This window comes from Mobula birostris, chromosome 7 (genome assembly GCF_030028105.1).
Source record: "Mobula birostris isolate sMobBir1 chromosome 7, sMobBir1.hap1, whole genome shotgun sequence".
Lineage (NCBI taxonomy): Eukaryota > Metazoa > Chordata > Chondrichthyes > Myliobatiformes > Myliobatidae > Mobula > Mobula birostris.
This window is the reverse complement of record NC_092376.1, coordinates 45248889-45272381: the sequence shown is the minus strand read 5'-3', so window position 1 is coordinate 45272381 and position 23493 is coordinate 45248889. Positions and strand designations below refer to the sequence as shown.

The 23493-nt window shown below is 41.1% G+C and overlaps 1 protein-coding gene across 3 annotated transcripts in view; it reads left to right on the top strand.

Annotated features, from left to right (window-relative positions):
* Positions 1-973: 973 nt before the first annotated feature.
* The window catches only part of LOC140200156 (gamma-sarcoglycan-like), a 630311-nt gene continuing 607791 nt past the window's right edge, over positions 974-23493 (top strand). For all 3 annotated transcript variants that reach the window (XM_072263045.1, XM_072263048.1, XM_072263047.1), the window contains exon 1: positions 974-1114. The gene's annotated coding sequence lies outside the window, so the exon portion shown is untranslated. The remainder of the gene's footprint in view (positions 1115-23493) is intronic.

Below are 23493 nucleotides of genomic sequence, written 5' to 3'. Positions count from 1 at the left end.
TGCAGTAGTTTTTGTTTTGTTTTTGCTGGCGGCACCTTTCTCCACTCCGGTGGATTGGTGTAAAGATAATTGATGCAACATTGATAGACTTTGTATAACCAAAGTTATTGCAGGAAAGTCGCGGTAAATGAAAATAAGTTATAGATCAGTCAAGATCAAAATAAATGAGCTGCTACAATGCCGATTCCTGTTCCTGTGTTGTGGCATATTAATTGCATAACTGTGAACAGAGAATTATTAATACTGAGAAGCATGATCTGACCAAAGTTGTAAAACATATTGTGAAAATATGTCAGCATTCTGCTTATATATGTTCAAAATAACGTGTTTCAAAAGTAGAATTTAAAAGCAAATTAGGCACAATGATTTTAACGCCTTACATTTTAGAGGGCGTTCCTTTGGTTGCATGCATATATCTCATGTCCTTCACCGGCTTTCGTTCAGATGCAACTGCAAAAACCGGGGGAGGGGGGGGGGGGACACATCAAGCCCGGCTCACGGGCAACAGCACACACTGGACCAGCGCCGGTACATCCAGAGAACCCGAGATCAAGTGTCCCTGTGATTACGACTCTACGGTGGCGACGGAGATGAACTACAAAACCCAGGCTGCAAAGCGAGCGCAGGCGCGGCAAAGCCAGGAGCGGGGATCCTTTCCCCAATGAGGTATTGTACCGGCTCGATCATATGGTGTTCTACCAAGAATATGATTCAATGCTTCGCCCTAGAGAAAACGAACGAGAGCTTGTTGCCGCTGCATGACATACACTGGATTTTCAAGGTTTTATTCCCACTAAAAAAACTATTTTTGAAATTTTCTGGTGCCACGTGTAGAAGAATTCTATTGTAAAAAATTGAGAGCTGATTGGCAGATGCAATTTGACAAGGATGTATGAATATTGCGGAGTATAAATCTTGGCACGGATCGACAGAAATGAGCATATTTGCCGCTAGGTAGGCCGGGTGTTACCATGTAAAAAGGCGTGGTGTGAAAATGGAAATGAACTTGTCAAAATTTGTTACTGTCTAACACTGTTGCGGAGCGCCCTGTTCTTTCTAGTTTATTCCGAAATAACTAAGGGTTTCGATTCACGTAGGTAACTAGTGGCTTCAGGTAAGGTTATACATTGTCTAGTATGCTGCGTTGTCATTAACTACAATTGTTATTTATGAGCATTTATTAACTAATAGACAGCCACATCTGTTATCCGCCGTGTTTTAAACTCTCAGAAAACCTCAGAAGTATTCCATTAGCCTCTCTGTCCAATGCAGTTAGATTAATGTAAGATCGAGGGAGTGAATGTGACATGTAGTAAAGCTGAATTAGAACCAGGACCGTCCATTGATAATTAACTCCAATAGTATTTAAATAACTTCTAATGGACTGGTCAAGATGACTTTCCAAAGCCACTCCCGAGTTTGCTTACATCAACCTAATCGTGTCCGTACCCCAGGGAAGCAGGCTCCGTCATTTACCATGATTTATAGCTATCAATGACTTTAAAAAGGAAAGGTATTCTTTGATAATGGTACAGTGCTGCGCTTTTGTTGCGAGTTTTAAAGCAGAGAAAGATTATGTGGCTGGGTGATAATTGGCGGTGCTGAAGGGAACACCTTCGTATGGAGGCTGTAGTGTGGTTTTGTTATCTCTGTTCATTTCTAATGCCTAACAGTATTTGGCGTCCGATACATTCACAGTGAAACGTACCGCGGAACTGTTCGGAAAAGAAACCAGGAAACTCCAAACAGAATGGCTGCACCCGCGGATGTGTTGCATACTGACAAAAACTGACGTTGCCCATGGATTGTTCTATGTTTTAAGCAGCTCCTGTCCTGATATTTGTTGAGTTCTATCTTATGCTCAGACATTACGATTCTCACAGACAAAAAGTTAAGAAGCGATCTGTTCTATGGTACAGTTGGTATTACGATCAATGTCGGGTCAATGTGTTTTAATCTGGGACATTTGAAACCGTGCGCATAGTTTAGGTCCCAATTCTAGTTCGCATCAAAATGTATTTAACACGCATAATTTTGTTAAAATAGCAAAACATGTTTTAGTGGAAATTAACCACTTGCCGTCCAGTTACTAATAATAAATATGCCTGCTTCAAGTTTTTGCGTGGCTGGGTTAGTTAACATAACTTCGAGTTAAAGATGAAGTTGCTCGTTGGATGTTGCGGGAACAATTCTGGCACCCAGAAAGTCCAGATTACAAGAGTCCGCAATGAAGCTCTAGCTTTCTTGGTAACCTTGTCTAAGCCGAAAAGTATAATAAAATCAGGTTGTCTCTCGATTAGACGTCATTCCATTGATGTATTTGAACAATTCGTGTGCTTTTAGAAAAATTCGATGATAACAAAACCGAGGGATGGTTTTAAAAAACTGTATCAGCCATGAAACGACTGTTTTTTCTGTTCTCGCACGGTAAAGCTGTAACTTGCATTCCGTGGTAGCGCCGCTCTGAATTTAAGCTGTAATCCAGACTCTCTCACCTTCAGTTTCGACCATTAAATGAAATTATCATCTTTAGGAGTAATGCTTTCCCGTGCGACAGTGACAATCTAGTGAGGCTTTCTTAGTGCTGAAAAAATCAATGTGAAACGGCTTGTTGCAACTGGAGAGCCGGAGGTTTCCAATGAATGTTTTCGGCAGCTTAGTAGAGACAAGCGATGGCCCCAGCGTGCCCGCGCCTCGCCCCCCACCCCTCCCCCGGTCGATTTTGTACATCGACTATGTGGTATTTTACTATGAGCGACTGAAGACCTCTCTTTCTTACACTTGTTCACGTAACCCGCCTCCAACCATGTAAAAGGGAACGCTCCTTCCTGCGTGCTCTGTGGTGTCAGAATACTTTCTCCAAAAATTTCATCTTGTGAGTTTGCAGTGGGAAGGAAATACCAACACAAAAGATATTCACTTGAGTGTTTTTTTCGGACATGAGAACGCGTGTCGGGACCGGTTACTTTCTGTTCCACGGGGTTATAGCATGGGTCACTCTAGTACCTCGAAGTACGCTCACTGTTTTGTGGACAAAACACATTGTATCGAAAAAAAAACTTAGTCTAGGCTTAATGTCACTTCGAATTGTCTTGGTCACGAGGAATCTGCAGCGTTCTTCAACTAATGCCATCAGTACTTCAACAATGTATTTTTCAATACCGGATATAAACTCACATATTATACTTAACTTCTGAAGTGAGCGCTAAAGAATCGTTGAAACAAATAACGATACTACAGTACGATTGGCCAGAGTTCTGTGGGTTCTGAGATGAGCCCAAAGTGGAAGCGGCAGACTTTACCACAGATGGGTTATAGGTGCTGTACCTGATAAGGTGTTTTCCTTCCACTATTTGCTCAGGGCTGTGTGCTCTGAATGCACGGACTGGAAGTTTTCAGAGTACTGAATGCTCCTTCTGCACTGTGAGCGTCTTGGGCCCGGAGACGGTGGGGTCGTTGCATCTGTTAAAGGAAGTTTTGAGCATTACCTGGAATAGTTTCTGAGAGGTGATCACTTTCTATTACAGAGTTCACTGTAGAATATTCGTTTCAGCAGTCCAGTGTTGAATGTATGCGTGAAATTACAGTATTTTACTCGTTAAAAATAAAGATTAGTGTTATTTTTTCATGTACCTAGAAACACACAGTGAAATGCGTCGTTTGAGTCAACCGCCAACACAGTCTGCGGATGACCTGCGAGTGTCGCGTGCTTCGGGCGCCAACATAGCGTGCCTACAAATTACTAACCCTAACTCGTATGTCCGTGGAATATGGGAGGAAAGCAGAGGAGAAGAATGTACAAACTCCTTACAGGAACTGGAGCCGGACTGCTGGCGGTGCAAAGCATTGCGCTAACCGCTACACTATAGTGTGCAGTAGGTATTGTGGCCAGACCGCTGGGAGGCGACTGAGAATACCATCCCAGAACACCAGAGGCTCCAATTACTTCTGTCAGATGGAAAACATGTGCATGAGGTCTTCCTGTTCCCAGGATAAGCCTTCTCCATATAACCCTGTTGTGACTGAACAAAGTCACCGGAGAGACACCGAAGCTGGTGGATGTAGAAGTCTTCATTCAGCAAAACAAGCAGCAGGCACTCTTTGAAGACGAGGCCTTCCTGGCCCAATACTACATGGTATTTTTATATGCTAAAGACCAAAGGTAACCGTAAGACAATTCTATAGAGAGAGACAAGAGAGAAGGTGCTCAAAAAGCTGAAATACCGAAAGGTGCATGAGTCACCCGGACCAGAGGAACTGCACTCCACGGTTCTGAAAGCGCTGGCGTTAGAGACTGTGGTGGCATTAGAAATGATCTTTCGAAAATCATTGGACTCTGGCATGGTGCCAGAGGACTCGAAAATTGCAAATGTTACTCTACTCTTTAAGAAAGGAGGAAGGCAGCAAAAAGGAAATTATAGATCATTTAGCCTGACCTCAGTGCTTGGGAAAATGTTAGAGTCAATTGTTAAGGATGAGGCGATGGAGTACTTAGTGACACAGGACAAGATAGTACAAAGTCAGTATGGTTTCCTTCAGGGAAAATCCTGCCTGCAGAACCTGTTGGAACATACAAGGTAAATGGTAGGGCACTGAGGAGTGCAGTAGAACAGAGGGATCTGGGAATGCAGATACAAAATTACTTAAAAGTGGTGTCACAGGTAGATAGGGTTGTAAAGAGAGCTTCTGGTACATTGGTCATTATAAATCAAACTATTGAGTATATGAGTTGGTATGTTATGGTGAAGTTGTATAAGACATTGGTGAGGCCGAATTTGGAGTATTGTGTACAGTTTTGGTCACCAAATTACAGGAAGGATATTAATAATGTTGAAAGAGTGCAGAGAATGTTTACAAGAATGTTGCCGGGACTTGAGAAACTGAGTTACAGAGACAAGTTGAATAGTTTAGGACTTCATTCCCTGAAGCTTAGAAATATGAGGGGAGATTTGATAGAAGTATATAAAATTATGATGGGTATAGATAGAGTTAATGCAAGCAGGCTCTTTTCACTGAGGCTAGCGGGAAAGGGGAAAGTTTAAAAGGAACATTAGGGGGGGCTTCTTCACACAGAGAGTGGTGGGAGTGTGGAATGAGCTGCCAGATGAAGTGGTAAATGTGGGCTCACTTTTAACATTTAAGAAAAACTTGGACAGGTACATGGATGAGAGGTGTATGGAGGGATATGGTCCAGGTGCGGTCAGAGGGACTAGGCAGAAAAATGGTTCAGCACAGCCTAGAAGGGCCAAAAGGCCTGTTTCTGTGCTGTAATGTTCTATGGTTCTATGGAATTCTTTGATGAGATTACAAGTAGGATAGATAAAGGTAATGTAGTGGATGTTGTATATTTGGACTTTTAGAAGGGCCTTTGACAAGGTGCCACACATGAGTTGCTAACCAAGTTAAGAGCCCATAGTATTATAGGAAAATTACTAACGTGGTTAGAGCATTGGATGATTGTTAGAAGGCAGCGAGTGAGAATAAAAGGATCCCTTTCTGGTTGGTTGCCAGTGACTAGTGGTGTTCCACAGGGGTTGGTGTTGGGACCACTTCTTTTAATGCTGTATATAAATGATTTAGATGATGGAATAGATGGCTTTGTTGCCAAGTTTGCAGATGATACAAAGATTGATGGAGGGGCAGGTAGTGTTGAGGAAATAGGTAGGATGCAGAAGGATGTAGATTGGAAGAATGGGCAAGAAAGTGGCAAATGAAATACAATGCTGGAAAATGCATGGTCATGCACTTTGGTAGTATAAATAAATGTGTGGACTATTTTCTGAACAGGGAGAAGATCTAGGAATCTGGGATGCAGAGGGACTTGGGAGTCCTTGTGCAGAACACCCTGAAGGTTAACTTGCAGGTTGAATCAGTGGTGAGGAAGGCAAATACCATGTTCGCACTCATTTCAAGAGGTCTAGATTACAAGAGCAAGGATGTGATGCTGAGGCTTTATAAGGCACTGGTGAGGCCTCAACTTGAGTATTGTGAACGGTTTTGCGCCCCTCATCTTAGAAAAGACGTGCTGGCATTGGAGAGGGTCCAGAGGAGGTTCACAAGGATGATCCAGGAATGAAAGGGTTATCATATGAGGAACGCTTGATGGCTCTGGGTCTGTACTTGCTGGAATTCAGAAGGTTGAGGGGGGATCTCATTGAAACCTTTCGAATGTTGAAAGGCTTAGACAGAGTAGATGTGGAAAGGATGTTTCCCATGGTGGGAGAGTCTATGATAAGAGGGCACAGCCTCAGGATAGAGGGGCGCCCTTTCAAAACAGAGATGCGAAGACATTTCTTTAGCCAAAGAGTGGTGAATTTGTGGAATTTCTTGCCACATGCAGCTGTGGAGGACAGGTCGTTGGGTGTATTTTAGGCAGAGATTCATAGGTTTTTGATTGGACGTGGCATCAAAGGTTACAGGGAGAAGGCTGGGAACTGAGGTTGAGGAGGATATACTGTAAAAGAAAAGGATCAGCCATGATTGAATGGTAGAGCAGACTCGATGGGCCAGATGGCCTAATTCTGCTCCTATCTCTTGTGGTCTTATGCTTCTTCTGAGTTGCATATAATTTTCAAACACCTCTAACACTCCAGACTCCCAAAATAAATGTTAATCCCCATCATGTCTCTGGCTGCATTCATGCATATGCAAACATCTCAGGTGATCACCCCCAGCCTGCAACTCCAGGAAGACCATTGCTCAGAGCTGCATTTTAAATTCAATCTACAATCCACATGCCAGACGGAAGACTAGCTGCTGCTGAAATTTAATGTTTGCTATATACCCTAACTCCAGAATATACCCTCACAACCCAGCCATTTCTTATTCAATCACAACAAGAAGCCATTTCATTTCTTCTAATTTTAATCACTTGCTGCTGCATTTGGAGCAAAATAAACCTGGTAATAACTGGAAACTAGTTTACTTTCTCGCAAACTTCCATAATGCATCACACCAGAGGTATTTTCTTGCTCATTGCTGTTTATTTCTTGTTTGGGAAATGTTGGCTCTCCCATTCAGCAAGAACACTATACAAAGCACCCTCATGTATCTGTCCAGCCCTTGGACCAAGTCAGTACTTTAACTCACACCTATTCTTGCTGTAGATCAAGCTGGTTGACAATACAATGAGAAAGACCAGAGTCAGGAGGAGGCCAACCTCCACCACTCTATGAGGAAGCCTTACTGATAATTGGATTAAGAGAAATGTCAAACATGGCAATACTAGAGGACACCCCGATATTTTTACATTTCCTTTCTTTATCCAGCCATGAAATAGCCTGTTGCTTAGTGTTCTCATTCATTTGATGCTGTGTGACCTTCATGTTATGTTCTGTGCCTTTTCTTCTCTTTGACCAGGTTAATCCAGTGACTTGGGTCCCACTGAACAAGAGGTGGAGGGGAACCACTGTTATGGAGATGCACCATCATTTACTCCGTTTGTCCTAAAACCAACACAGAGTTCGCTATCCGCAGTGGTGACAGGGTTGAGTGTGAGGGTGGGACTATTGGTGGTGTCAATGGTAAGTGAGAGAAGTCTGCATGGGGTCGGACAGACAGTTAGGAGCTGACAGTAGTGGAAAGAAAAGGCTAGTAAGTGAGTACCAAAAGACAAGGCCAGATATTATATTGTGCTAAACAAGACAGAGATGCTGCAATCTTAAAATAAAGATCCTTTAAGTATTCAGCAATTACCTGAGGTGTTGAATTGTTAGACCATGAGCTTTTTAGTATCTCAGAGAGTATGCAGAAGTCTACTTTCATACTGTAAGTGTTTATGGTACAAGACATCAAAACTGTAATCAATCATAAAATTGTGTGGTTTATTTTATGAATACTGATTCATCTTGGAGCCTGCAGCTCCCAGACAAATATCTTTGATCGAATCTGAAAAGTGGTGTGATTGAGTCTCAAAGCTGCATGATGTCTATCATCTCTAAAAGGCTGGCATTCATAATAATAAGAACTTCAGTCACAGCATTGATCTTCGCTAGCCTGCTCTTCAAAAGATCAGTGGTGGTGACCATGACATGACAGTGTTTCAATGAGAGGCTCTATTTTGCAATTATTGTCCTTTTGTTTCCCTGGGTTGGTCTGTGTATAGAGAAGAGGATGTGAAGAGGTTCAAGTGATATTGACAAATTGAGTGAATGGGAAAGAACTTGGCTAATATTGAAAAGTGCAATTATCCAATGTAGTCACAGATCAATACAGTATTTTTAAAATAAGAATTGAGGTAATTTTGTTCAAAGAGATCGAGCTATCCTTAGACACAATTCACCATGCAGGTGTAGAAAGCAATTAAGTTGGTCTTCATTACAAGAGGATTTGAAGACAGGGATATAAATGTTCTCTGTAATTATAAAGTGCCTTAACAAAACCACAACTGGAACATTACTTTGGTCTCCTTACTTAAATAAAAGGTTATTTTTACCATAGAGGAGTTAGAGTGAAAATTCACCTGGTGAGTTCCAGTAATGATGGGTTTGCAATACGTGGAAAGATTAAGAAAGCTGGACATGTATTATCAAGAATTTAGAAGAAGGAAGGCGATCTTATTGAAACAAACATTTTTTTTTTGCAGAATTCAACAGGCAGAATGCAGGGAGTATGCTTCCCAAGGCTGGGGAGCTAGAAAGAGGTATCTCAAAATAAGGGGTAGGGCATCTTCAACCGAGATGAGGTGAAAATTCTTTATCAAGAGGTTGCAAATCTTTGAAGTTTTCTACCCCAATGGGGTGTGGAGCCTCAGTCATCAAACACATTCAATCAGAGATCAATAGATAGGGAATCAAACAATATGGGGATTCTGCAGGAAAATGGACCAGCCCTATTTCCCAGCTAATTTTCCCTCTAACATGTTCTCACAGCATTCTATCAATCCCAATACCTTTCCACGTATTTGTACAGCAGCCAACTAACCTACCAACCTATGTGGCTTTGAAAGGTGGGGGGAAATCTGAGAATCCAGTGGAAACCTGTGCATTGGCAGAAAGAGCATGTAAACTCACATAGTCAACACTAGGGGACAGATTGAAACCAGTCATTTGTCCCCTCACTCCACTAGTCTCTGTCTCCTTGAAGTCTCTCTACATATTCCCCTTGTACACATTCCCTCCAAGGGAAGCAAAAGTGGTCTCATTGTGAGATGGAACCTCTTTCATTGCTCTACTAGCAGCATCAATATGATGCCCTTGTGTTCTTCTCCAATATCTGATGCAACCTCAGAAAGCTTGCTTGCCAATGTGATGTGGTGGCATTCAGGGGAGTATAGTGTGCAACTAGGCTTCAAGTTTTCAGCTACAAGCAACTCAAGAATATTCATCTGAACACTGGTATTCCATTTTCAATAATAAGGGTTGATAATGAGCCTTTTGTAGTAGATTTTGTCAAAGGGACAGGCAGGAAGGCAAAGGGGTAATGTTGGTTTGTAGGGAAAAAATGAAATCAGATCACTTGAAAGAGGTGACATAGGGTTGGAAGGGATTGAATCATTGTGGAAAGAGCTAAGGACCTGCAAGGGTAAAAGGGCCCTGATGGGAGTTATATACAGACTCCCAAACAGTGGTAAGGATGACAGAAAATGCACGCTAAAAGGGCAATGTTACAATAGTCCTGGGGGATTTCAAAATGCAGATGGATTGGGAAAATCAGGTTAGGCAGGATTGCAAGAGGGGGATGTTCCAGAATGCCTATGAGATGGCTTTTTAGAGTAGCTCATTGTTGAGTCTTCTAGATGATCAGCCATGCTGGATTGGGGGTTAAGCAATGAACCAGAATTGATTAGGGCTCTTTAAGGTAAAATAACCCTTAGGGGTAAGTGATCATAAGATGATCAAATTCACCCTGAAATTTCAGAAGGAGAAGCTAAAGGCAGATGTTTCAGTATTACAGTGGAGTAAAGGGAATTACATTGGCTTGAGAGAAGAGTGCTCCATGAGTATTCTAAAGGTGAGAGGATATAACCATGGCTAACTAGAGAAGTCAAAGCCAACATAAAAGCTAAAGAGAGGGCATTTAATAGAGCTAAAATTAGTGGGAGGTTAGAGGATCAAATACCAACAGAAGGCAACTGACAAGTCATTAAGAAGATAAAGATGGAATATGAAAGTAAGCTAGCCAAAAATATTAAAGAGGATACTAAAAGTTTCTTCAAATACATGAAGTGTAAAAGAGAGGCAAGAGAGGATATTGGACTCCTGGAAAACTGTGCTGGAGAGGTAGTACTGGGGTATAAGGAAATGGTGGATGAACAGAATAAGTATTTTGCACCAGTCTTCACTGTGGAAGACACTAGCATAATGGTGGGAGTTTCAGATGTCAGGGGTCATGAGGTGTGTGAAGTTACCATTATTAGGGAGAAGCTTCTTGGGAAACTGAAAGGTCTGAAGGTAGATAAGTCACCTGGACCAGATGGTGTACACCCCAGAGTTCTGAAAGAGATGGCTGAAGAGATCGTAGAGGCATTAGTAATGATCTTTCAAGAATCACTACATTCTGGAATGGTTCCGGAAGACTGGAAAACTGTAAATGTCACTCCACTCCTCAAAAAGGGAGAGAGACAGAAGAAAGGAAATTATCAACCAGTTTGCCTGACCTCAGTGGTTCGGAAGATTTTGGAGTTGATTATTAACAATGAGATCGCAGAGTACTTGGAGGCACATGATAAAATAGGCCGTAGTCAGCATGGTTTCCTCAAGGGAAAATCTTGCCTGACAAGTCTGTTTGAATTCGTTGAAGAAATAACAAGCTGAATAGACAGAGGAGAATTGATTGATGTTGTGTACTTTGATTTTCAGAAGGCCTTTGACAAAATGCCAAACATGAGGCTGCTTAACAAGCTTCGAGCCCATGGTATTACAGGAAAGATCCTAGCATGGATAAGGCAGTGGCTGATTGGCAGGAGGCAAAGAGTGGGAATAAAGGGAGCCTTTTCTAGTTGGCTGTGTGACTAGTGGTGTTCCACAGGGTTCTCTGTTGGAACAAATTCTTTTTACATTATATGTTGCAAAGTTTGCAGATGAAACAAAGATAGGTGGAGGGACAGGTGGTTTTGAGGAAGTAGAGGTGCTGCAGAAGGACTTAGACAGATTAGGAGAATGGACAAAGAAGTGGCAGATGGAATACAGTGTTCAGAAGTGTATGGTCATGCACTTTGTTAGAAGAAATGAAAGGGTTGACTACTTCCTAAATGGAGAGAAAATACCATAAAACTGAGGTGCAAATGTACTTGGGAGTCTTTGTGCAGGATTCCCTAAAGGTTCATTTGCAAGTTGAGTCTGCAGTGAGGAAGGCAAATTCGATGTTACCATTCATTTCAAGAGGACTAGAATATAAAAGCAAGAATGTAACGTTGAAACTTTATTAAGTACTTGTGAGGCCTCAATTGGAGTATTATGAGCAATTTTGGGCCCCTTATCTTGGGAAGGATGTGCTGAAACTGGAGGGGGTTCAAAACGTTCACGAAAATGATTCCAGGATTGAATGGCTTGTCATATGAAGAGCTTTTGATGGCCCTGGGCCAGTTTTTACTAGCATTCAGAAGAATGATGGTGCCTAATTGAATGCTGAATGGTCTTGATAGAGTGGATGGGGAGAGGATGTTTCTTGGATTTTTCCTAGAGAGTCTAAGTCCAGAGTCTCTGGAGGAAAGGTGTCCTTTTAGAATGGAAATGAGGAGGAATTTCTTTAGTGAATTTCTGTGGAACTCTTTGTCACAGGCAGCTGTGGAGGTCAAGTCTTTATGAATATTCAAGGAAGAGGTTGATTGGTCAGGGCATGAAGAGATGCAGGGAGAAGGCAGGAGATTGGGGCTGAGAGGGAAAATGGATCAGCTGCGATGAAATGACTTGGTGGGCTAAATGGCCTAATTCTGCTCCTGTACATTATATTTTTATGGTCTTATAAGTTGAGAACTAAAATAGAGAAGGCATTGGGGATTGGCACTGAAGGATTACTGTTATTTTGTCTTTTGTCCTTACAGTCTGTACTCTGGGAAGTTCAAACATGTCCTCCTTCCCTCTCTCCCACCTTTTTATTCTGGCATCAGCCCCCTTCCTTTTCAGTCCTGCTTCGTGTACAAGTATGATTTGGAGTTTCTGATTGCCCTTCACTTTAATTTTACACCTCATCTCAGTTCCCACTCCTGTCTGACCTTTCCGTGTTTGGGTAAATGGACACTCCCAACCCAGCTCAATGGATGCCTGAGGAATTGCACCTCTTCCTTTCAAGAGGTCTTACAGCATCTTTGACTCACAGAGTTCAACAATCTCAGATTCTCATTTAGATCTTCTGAAGACACATCCCTTGTTCTTTATTGTCCCCATTAACACGCTCTTTGTCTTGCTCTACAATTCTCTTTCATAATTTAATCTCTCCTGCTATCCCATATCCTAAACCTTTTCTTTTATTCTTTCCTTTGCTCTTCTACAGCTACTTTGCTAAAATCTGTCCAGTTTCTTCGGATCTCCCTTGTGGCTGAAGCTAACATGCTTCCACAGCAGTTTTGTTTAGTTCTGAGCTGAACCGTGGTACAGTGGAGCTTGATGGGTCAAATGGCTGGGTTAATTGGTTTGTCATTGTGCTCCTTCTGCTGATTGTGTTTGCCTCCCAAATACACAGCAGGTCTCAAAGTGCTCCTCTTATAATCACTCCAACCTCAATCATCAAGTTACATTTAAAACCTCTTACATAGCGACTATTTTTCAGTTCTAATGACGATTATTGATCTGAAACATTTGATTTCTCTCAACAGCAGCCTGACTTGTCAAGTATATTCAGATGCAAACAACAGGAATTCTGCAGATGCTGGAAATTCAAGCAACACACATCAAAGTTGCCTGGCCTGCTGCGTTCACCAGCAACTTTGATGTGTGTTGCAAGTATATTCAGATATCTGTTTTATTTTAGATTTTCAGCATCTGCAGGATTTTGCTTTTGTTTTATTTCTTAAAGATTTTCCAGGTGTTTTAGATTTTTGATTTCCTAAATTATTAAATAAGGCTATTTCACAGTACAGTAATACCGGTGACTTACTGTGCTAAAAGTATGGTGAAATAGAAAAAAATGCGACATAAACCACAAGTTAAATGAACAAATTAACAAAAATCTTTCCAGATAGATGTTAACTATTTGACTATTGTAATTGTATGTAAATATTGTTGGAATAGTGCTTTCCAAGTAATCATGACTAGTTGTGGCGGGTAAGTGTGGAACTGAGCGTTTGCTAAAATGCATTATATGATATTTTGGTCACAGTCCCAGACTGACATACATTCGAGATTCTCACTTACATTTCATGTGGTCATTATGCTGCCTCTGGCTATATTCTGATTGAAAGGTCAGCAAAAGGAATGAGTGGTAGTTTTACATTCTGATTTCACAGTACTACCTTTTACACAAAGCCATGCTTGAAAATACTGTCAATATTGTAGACAAATCAGATATTGTAATATGGAGAACTGGGATTGGAGAAAAGCTTGTTACAAAAGCCATTGCTAGTCCAAATACAATATGCAAAGTAGATTCCTTCATTGTAGAAATTTATGTTACTTCCTCAAACAAAATTTCAGTGGTGATATTTCAAATGTTTGATTGGTGACCTTAAGATTGGCTTAGAGCAATAGTGACATTGGTATGTCTCCGTGATAAAACGGGAAGTGTGTATAGCAACATGAAAATAGTTCTCGTACAATAAGGATAGTTTTACTTCCAGCTTTAGTAGACTGAGTCTTCTGTCCATCTGAGTTTCTGGGGAGGGTTATTGTAATAATTTCCACACCACTCTACTGGAGAATCTGGAACATGGAAGTTAGAATTATCAAGAGAAAAGAAATCATAAAAAATTAGGATATTTAAAAATTATAACCCAATGCACACTCTGGATTACACAGCAAACTCTTTGTTGCTGTTAAGAAACTCAATGAAAATAGTTTGAAATTTCAAGCCATTTCCCAGTTGACCTGCAGCAAAAAGTAGTTTCAAACTTCATACTAATTGGTACTGATTCAGCAGTCTTCTTCAAAGAAAACACACAGATGGAAAGTAGGAGAAATGTTACCTTCGTGTCAGGCTTCAATTATTTTTGGATCTTGCTATATTTTGCCTCTAATTGCCCATTAAGATCATCACAGGAAGTTAAATCCTATCATTCAAATGAATATAACCTTTTTAATGACTGCAAAACAAAATAGCAAGACAACTTACATTTTTTATTGTTGTTCTAGTGCAGTTTAGTGCAAATAATGAAACGATATGTGTCAAAAGTTCAGAGTTCAAATTACATTTATAATCAGTATCTATGCTCTATTCTTGGTTGGTACGGCTGTAACGAAACCCAATTTCCTTCGGGATCAATAAAGTATATCTATCTATCTATCTACTGTATACAACCGTGAGATTTGTCTCCTAGCAGGCAACCACAAAGCAGAGAAGCCCAATGGAACCCATTGAAAAATCAAACACCCAATGTGCAGAAAAAAAATCAAATTGTGCAAGCAATAAGAGTAAGCAAATAACATTCAGGAATGAAGTTCATGAAAGTGAGTCCACAGACACGAAGCCAGCAGCCGATGCGGTAGCCTGTTAGTAGAGATGAGTAAACCTCATGGACTGAACTGGCCCATTCAAAGTCTTTGGTCCTGAGTCTCTGACTTTTCCAATTCAGCCCTGCACTTAAATCGATCAAACCTCCGATCTTTCCTCACTCTTGGGCCTGGGCTTCACCGTGACTCTATCACGCCTCCACTCATCTCATCTTGGTTCTGGTGCATTGAATTGCCTCCAAGTCCACTCTAGCCATGGCCAAACATTGGCTCATTCTCTGTTCTGCTGCCTAGATTCGGTCTGCACCCACCACGCCACAACTACCCTGCAAGACTTCAATCACATTGCAAAAATGACAGGTCGTACAGGAGTTTCAAAAGATCAACTCTGAAAGGGCAGATACAGGCTATTGATTGCATTGGTCATTTCCAAAAAAAGTGTAATTATTAAAATATTCAGTTTTTTTTATGTTTTGTTTGTCACAAGCAAATAGTCGCTGAGCTTTACCAGCGGTATCTGAAATTGGAAGTGTCTCAATATGTAACAGATGATTGAAACCTGGTCAAAGAAAGTGATTGCAATACATTGTAGGGAGGGGTGGAAGAGCAAAAAGAGAGAGGGAGGGGGAGAGAGAGAGAGAGAGAGAGAGAGAGAGAGAGAGAGAGAGAGAGAGAGAGAGAGAGAGAGAGAGAGTTGATTGGCAAAAGGGATACGAGGCTGGAGAAGGGAGAGGATCATGGGATGGGAAGCCTAGGGAGAAAGAAAAGGGAAGCCCAGAGAATGGGCAAGGAGTATAGTGAGAGGGACAGAGTGAGAAGGAGAGAGAAAGAAAAAAAATTAATAATAATAAATAAATAAATAAATAAGGGATGGGGTATGAAGAGGAGGTGGGGCATTAACGGAAGTTAGAGAAGTCAGTGTTCATGCCATCCCTTTTGCCAATCAACTTTCCAGCTCTTAGCTCCATCCCTCCCCCTCCTGTCTTCTCCTATCATTTCGGATCTCCCCCTCCCCCCTCACTTTCAAATCTCTTACCATCACTTCTTTCAGTTAGTCCTGACGAAGGGTCTCGGCCCAAAACGTTGACTGTACCTTTTCCTATAGATGCTGCCTGGCCCGCTGCGTGCACCAGCAATTTTTGTTTGTGTTGCTTGAAATTCCAGCATCTGCAGATTTCCTCGTGTTTACGAGGATATCAGAAGTAGTGTTCTGAATTGGGGAATCCACAGTAATCCAGTTTGCATAAATACTGATGCCTCAGAGTTATACAGTGAGTCTCTGGAGAGTTTTTAGGGAGAGGAGACTCGGAATCTTTTGTTTTCATTTCAAACTTATGGTGGAGTTTCATTTATATTAGATTCATTGGTCCAGATCTGTGGCTGCAGGGCCAGCAACATAGCCATGATATTATTGTACAATATTTTTTATTTAAAGTAATGAATTGCAATCTAATCCAGAGAGAGGGGACCCCACTGTAGGTTATGATCTGTTCATTGTTGATGTGAGTCAATAAGAAGGTCTTAACTTACTTTCCCGGTAGCTCAAAATCCACTGACTAGAATACTTATTTGATTGTTAGCGGATGTAATCTTATCATTTCTTCACATCTCTTTGTTTTGTCAACACACAAGGTTATTAGGGACCATGACAAACAGCTTCAGGGGCCTGTCTGTGCAAGTCATTGTTATATAGATAAAGATGGTATTATGCTGACAGTTCTCTAATTTTCTTCATCGCATCAAGTTTCAGATGCAAAATTGCTTTCTGCAACAAACCTTATCCATAAAAGCTGTCAACCAACATAGTTAAATGAAATTGTATTAGAAACACAGGACTGAAGGGTAAAAAGAAGTCTACTGCAGTGTTCCTCTTGTCTTTTTGCAATTAAAGGAAATCTAGTAGCTAAGAGATTTTGATATATTAACTGCATCTTCAGTGAATTCTAGCCACAGGCTTAAATATACCAGCCAAATTGGATTAATGTGATTGAGGCCGTTCTGATCTGAAATTCTGAATGTACATATAAACAGATTGAAAATTATCCATACGTTTTTGTCAGTATTGGACGTAGAAATGGAATATAAGGTATGATGGTAGTAACAGCAATTAAGATACTGAGGAATGGAAGACAGGACTAAAAGTCCAGTGATCTGAGTTCAAATTGCACCGTGGCAGGTGTGGGAGGAAAGAATGATCATGGGGAAGGTTTATTCTGGCTGGTACAACGTCTGTAGTTTGTACTGCGCTCTACTGTTCTGAGCTGTACAGAAGTCCTTGGTAAGCTCTGGAAGGTACACACCACCTCACATTCTGTCCACCCAACTATTTTAACAGCATCTCCTCTCCCTGTTGTGGAAGGATCTACAATTGTGATTTTGACTTCATCAGCTACTTTGGAATCCACAAAACCAGTGACTCAAATTAGTTTTGACCCCTGAGCAACTGACTAAAAAGCAAAGTCCAAAAACCTGGACTGATTTGTTCAAACCTCAATTGAGCAACTGGGCAATGAAAATTACTAATCAATTATTGTTACCAGTAATGATAAATATGATTCTCCTGGGTGATAAAACTACACCTGGATCATCAGTGTCCTTTAGTAAAGGAAACTTTATTGATTCCAGACCCACAGCATCGTGGTTGATGTTCAAGTCGTTTAGCAGGGCACAGGTTTGTAAAACAAAAATAGGGAGCACAAAAGTTAGTGCCTTATACACATGGAAGAAATTTTGTTTAGTTTGGGTCCCAGCTCCCATAGGGAGTATCCTGGGCATTTCAGATGTTGGCCCGATAGTAATTTGCTACACAAAGCACAAAATAAAGTATTTGGACAAATGTAAATCAAACAAGCACCTGGCATTTTGTGAGCAGCTCTAACAAAAAAAAATCCATCTAAATAATTGCAAAAAAGATTGATATTAATGCTTCCAATTAGCCTTCACTCTAGATAAATGCTGGATGTCCAGTAATAAATATTAAATCAATTTCCTGGTAATTGTATCTGATCTACATTTGGGGAAAATGTGTGGCAAATGAAGCTGAGAAGCCAGCAGAAAACTGAGATTCCTATAAATTCTGTCTGCAATTGACATCAGTGTCAACCGCACGAGGGTGATTGACTACTAGAAATTCTGAAAAAATGAAATTGGGAGATCGTTTTGCTGAACACCTACGCTCTGTTCGCCAGAGAAAGCAGAATCTCCCAGTGGCCACACATTTTAATTCCACATCCCATTCCCATTCTGACATGTCTATCCACGGCCTCCTCTACTGTAAAGATGAAGCCACACTCAGGTTGGAGGAACAACACCTTATATTCCGTCTGGGTAGCCTCCAACCTGATGTCATGAACATTGAGTTCTCTAACTTCAGTTAATGCCCCACCTCCACCTCGTACCCCATCCGTTATTTATTTATATACACACACATTCTTTCTCTCTCTCTCCTTTTTCTCCCTCTGTCCCTCTCACTATACCCCTTGCCCATCCTCTGGGTTTTTTCCCCCTCTCCCCCTTTTCTTTCTCGCCGGGCCTCCTGTCCCATGATCCTCTCATATCCCTTTTGCCAATCACCTGTCCAGCTCTTGGCTCCATCCCTCCCCCTCCTGTCTTCTCCTATCATTTTGGATCCCCCCCTCCCCCTCACACTTTCAAATTTCTTACTAGCTCTTCTTTCAGTTAGTCCTGACGAAGGGTCTTGGCCTGAAACATCGACTGTACCTCTTCCTAGAGATGCTGCCTGGCCTGCTGCGTTCACCAGCAACTTTGATGTGTGTTTCTTGAAACTCTCTTTTGTTTATGTTATAACCTTTATTTTAGGCTCTGGAATGAAGTCCAGATCTTGGTGTTAATCAACCTTTAAGAGAACTTTTATATTCTAAGGCCCTTTGCAGAGTTTTCACGGAATTCTCATTACGATCACACCATCAAAATACTGAATTTAATTTAAAATGAAATTGCAGATATTTCAAAGTCAATCCTGCAAGTGAAAACCATGCCCTTTAATAAATTTACTTTAATATACTTTAGCGCTGTTTGCTGTCACTTTTTTCCCACCTCTCCTATGAGGTGTTCCACGGTGTGTGCTAGACCTGTCAGAATGCTTCCGTGAAGCCTCAGGAAGAGAGGATATTCTGTTCTTGTTGCTGGCCTACTGGAGAATCTGGTGGGGTATTCTCTGCTATAAAACTTTGAACTGCCTGTGTTTTCTTATCAGCAGCCCTTCTGTTTCTTTGATTAACTCTCCACTCTCGTCTCTTCAGTCTCTGTTTGCGCTTTGGTAATTGTGAGATGATCTTGTTTTCCTGTCTCCCTTTTGTTTGTGTCTCACTTTCCCTTTCAAGTGCTGTCTTTCAGGTAGTGCTGATATTTCACTGTGTCTTTAAACGTGTCTCTGTATTTTGTTTTGCTTGGTCTGTTGATGATTTTTGGGCCATTTTGACAACTTTATCACCAGGTGTGTGATGGCAATGACACTTCACACTTCTTAAAGAAAAGGCTGGCTAAGTCTCGCACTTGCTAACTCGACTGGATAGCTAGCTTGTAAAAGTAATTTAAGTATACAGAAATAAAGTGAAGTTATTTACTTCTCAGTTAAAACACTCAAATAGTAACTCATTTGGTAATGTCACATAATAAACATACTGTCAGATCAGGAGGTTTAAAATCTTTAAATCACTCACTTTTCAGGACCTCAAGATATCAGTCTTCTGCCATGACATCCAAATGCTCTTCTGTCACATCTCATTCCAAGCCAACCACAAAGTTTGAAAAAAAACTTGATTGGTCTCTAAAACATGTTCTGTGTTGGTAATGACAGAAGTGGTTCTTTGTCATAAAATATGTACAAATTGTATAAAAAAATAAGCTACATGAATTTGAAATGTGTTTTAAAGGTCCTTGTGAGAAAATATAAACTAAAAGTTTGATGAATTTTATACTTATTACTACGTTATTTTGAAGACAAATTTATAGAATCTGGGTAGGGGACAAGCCCAAAATAGTGAAATTCAGGCACATTCAAGTTTTTAACTCATTTGAAAATTAAGAAATTAATATTTATGAAGCATACTGCAAAAAGTTTAGAGTTACTGTTACCTGATTTTTAAAACTACAGCTGGGGCGTATCTACAGAAAATAGTGCCTATGGCGAGCACTGAAATTCGCTCCTGTCCAAACATCTGACCCCCATCTTTCAGTTAACTTTACCATAATATCAGCTCAAAAATACAAGTCAAGCTCATTAATCTTTGATTAACAACTTATGACTAAATGAAAATTATAACAGCACCTTCCTTGCTTTCACTGATGCAAATTGGTCTATAATGTGATCAAAGTCAGTTTTTTCAGTTTCTTCTCTTTCTACACTCAGCAGAGCAAGATCACATAGTCTGCCTTGACCCACGGAGGCTCTCAAATATGAAAGTATTAGTTTTAACTTGCTGAATGATCTCTCACAGCTGGCGATGGAAACTGCAATGGTTAGTATTATCTGAATAGTAATGCGAAGATTGGGGAAGACGCTCTCATCTCCATACTGAACAATAAATTCAAGAAGCTCTTCAGGTCTTGATATTTTCATGTTGACCTGCCTTGATAGCAACATTCTGCAGTCCAAAATTTCTTCATATAGCTGCTGTCCATCAACATCAGAGCTGTACAATTCGCCCAAATTTTCGCACTTCCTCCTTAGATCATTGCTGTCGGCGCCATGACACAGTCCCTCGACATCGAGAATGAGCCCAAACTTGGCGTCAGTGTCATGCAAACGAGCGAACCTTTCATCCATTTCCCTGCTAAGATGGTCGAGTGTTCCCTTCATAACTCTTTCCATTTCCTCCTTAGCTGTTAATCCAGCATCTCTCGAGTTCTCATCAGCCATTCGTTTCTCTCGTCTCTGACATCTTTCAACTTCAATATTCCACTCTTGACAGAGACCGACTCCTTCGAGTGACCCACTGACCAACAATTCCCTTTCATCATAAAAATGATCTCGGAGGGCTTTCAAATCCAGGGCAGCATCATGGAAGTTCATGCTAGGATCCTGCAGCCTCTTTTGAATACGGTCAATGCGAATGAGTACTTTGTTCCAAAATCCTAGCAAAATCAGAAAATTGTAACTCAACATGCGATTGTACAGCTGCCTTGCGTCACTTCTTGTTGCACTGATCTCGTTTTCATTGTCTATCATGTCCTGGAGAACTTGAAGTATCTCCTCAAGGTACCTGTTGATGGGCTTCACTGCTTCTGTCCTTGCACTCCACCTGGTTTCGGACTCCGACTTAACAACCATAGGCATGACATTTTTGAGTTTTTCCCAGCGCTGTGTTGAACGAGAGAGCTTTGATGTTTCCAAAACACATGACCATCATTGTATCCTGCTTGGCTGCATGTACACCCACCAAGTTGAGTGAGTGAGTGTCACAATTCACAAACACTGCCAGGTTGTTTTTCTCACTTATTCTTTGATGAACACCACTTCTGTGTCCAGCCATCACAGCAGTGTTGTCATAGCACTGTGACCGACAATCTTGTAGCTCCATTTTATCCTTCTCTAGCTGTTTCAAGATGTCTTCAACCAAGCTCTCAGCATCCTTCTGGCTTATCTGGATAAAACCAAGGAAGGACTCTCTAACACGGACTGTTTTCCTCTCAAAGTCAACTTCCACATACCTCACTACTTGTGACATCTGCTCACGGTGTGCCTGATCAGGAGTCAAGTCGAACATGAGACCAAAGTACTTGGCTTTATGAATGCTTCTCAGTAAACTCTGGTGAACAGTGGATGCCATCATGTGGATGAATTCATTCTGGACACCTGGTGAAAGATAAGACGTGGATCCAGGATGACTTTACAAATGAGTGAGGTGTTCTTTTATAACAGGGTCAAAGGTGGCCAGTAGTTTCAGTAAGCCAAGGAAATTTCCCATATTGGAGTCATCGTCTAGCTGAAGTAACTCCCTGTGTCCTCGCAAAGCCAAGTTCTGAGTTGCAAGGGATTTTATGCAGTGAAGGACTCTCGTCAAGATATCACACTACTTCCGCTTTTCCTTCTCAGTCTGTGACTGAAATACCGCGTCAATAACTCCTCTGTTTCCAGCTAAATTTCTTTCCATTTCTTTCCACTGTGTGAAGCATTCCAGATGATTCTTGGCATTTTCATGAACACTGATCCTTTCAGGTGCTTTCCACTGGTTGAATCCACTTTCCTGCTCCAATGAGGATTGATGGTCTGACCGGGAATAGAGAAGACAACAGATACAAAATGCAGACGTTTTAGAAGGGGAATAGACCAGCCATGAGCGAGTCACTTCCTCACCACGACCATTTCCCAATTTCTTCTTGAACCAAGTTTTGTTCATTGAGCAATTATTTGTTGGTAGGAAAGGCCCCTCACTGTTCCGGAAATACTTTGAACGCAACTTTATTATTTCTGTTCCCAACGCGTCAGGCAGAATTGCTTTTCCAGTATCCTTGTCGAACTTCAGAAGTCCAATGTCATGCTGTTCAATCACTTCTGGTATGACAGATCGAGGCTCTTTGACACCATCCAGTTCACTAGGTTCAGTGTCATCAGGTTCAATCTCGTCAGGTAAAATCTCGTCAATAAACTCAACATCACTACCACCACCATCGTCTTCCCCTCCTGTCATGTCCATGTTCTCTGTGGCAGCCTCATTCTTAATCTCGTCATACTCGGATTTATCTGACTTGACTTCCTCCTCGGCTTGTGACGCATTTGTACTTGATCCAACTTCGGATTCTAACAAACGTAGCAGGTGCAGGCGACTCCATGGAACGTGTCGAACTATTTGTTCCGAGCTTTTCAAAGAAGGGCATGAAGAACTTGCTCGACTTCTTGGCTTCCTCCGCCTCCAACTTTTGTCTCTTCCGTCCTTCAGGTCCACTTTCCTTCTTTTTTATGAAGTAGTGTTTCATGGTTGTCTTACACAGTGCTCTGAAATAAGGCCATCCTAGTGCTTCTCACCCATGATAATCAAAGACAGATCATACATCTGAAGAAAATTCTTTTTTTACTATCCGAGGATGGCTTGTCTGACTTTAATAGAAACTGCTCAGTGGCACTCCCCCTTCAAGTGGCGTCCAGGGCACGTGCCATACCTGCCATACCTTAGATATGTCACTGAACTACAGTACTTGTTTTTGTAAAGGCTATTTTTTTCTTGAAAATCTATCCCAGGGACAGAAAAGTTACCTTACTTAAAGAATCACCCACTAATTTACTGAGTGTGGGTCTACCCAGTGATACCAGAAAATTCTCTTGTTCATGGAATGAGTCTCATCTAATGAGGAAATTCATCTGCTTCATTCCACAGCCAATACTGCAGTGTTAGAAAGAATAGCATCTAAGAAATCTGGTCTCTGTTGAATAATTACTGATATTTAGTTTTTGGGCAATTAATGTTAAATATCAAATTCAGATGATTCAGTGGTCAACTATTTACTGTCAGAGCACATCAATTATCTTGGGGAGTGTCTAATGGGCAATACACAAGATACTTTAATGCTAACATGGATAAGATTGTGAAATCCCTGAAAAACCACTGTAATTTATTCAGAGCAAGTAATGTGTCTCATGTCGTTCCTCTGAAAGCTCTCTTGTTGACTGGGCTGTAGTTGCTGCTAACTTCAAGTCTCTAGGTCACATAGCTCTGAGAAAGGTTTCATGTGAGTTCTAACATATCTTTTATTCAGCAACCTTGTGTTTATATTTTCATTATAGTCCCCATGTGTATGTGCAGTGCTTGGTCCAATCAGACCAGTCATGATCTTACTGAATGGTGGAATAGGCTCCCACAGCCAAGTGGCATTCACCGGCACTTGTATGTTCATATATTGGTATGCTCATTTGTTGTACGTTTTAGTTTTGTTCTTCAGCTGCAGATGTGTTCATCTGACTCATTTCCCCAGTAAAGTGAGAGACAGAGAT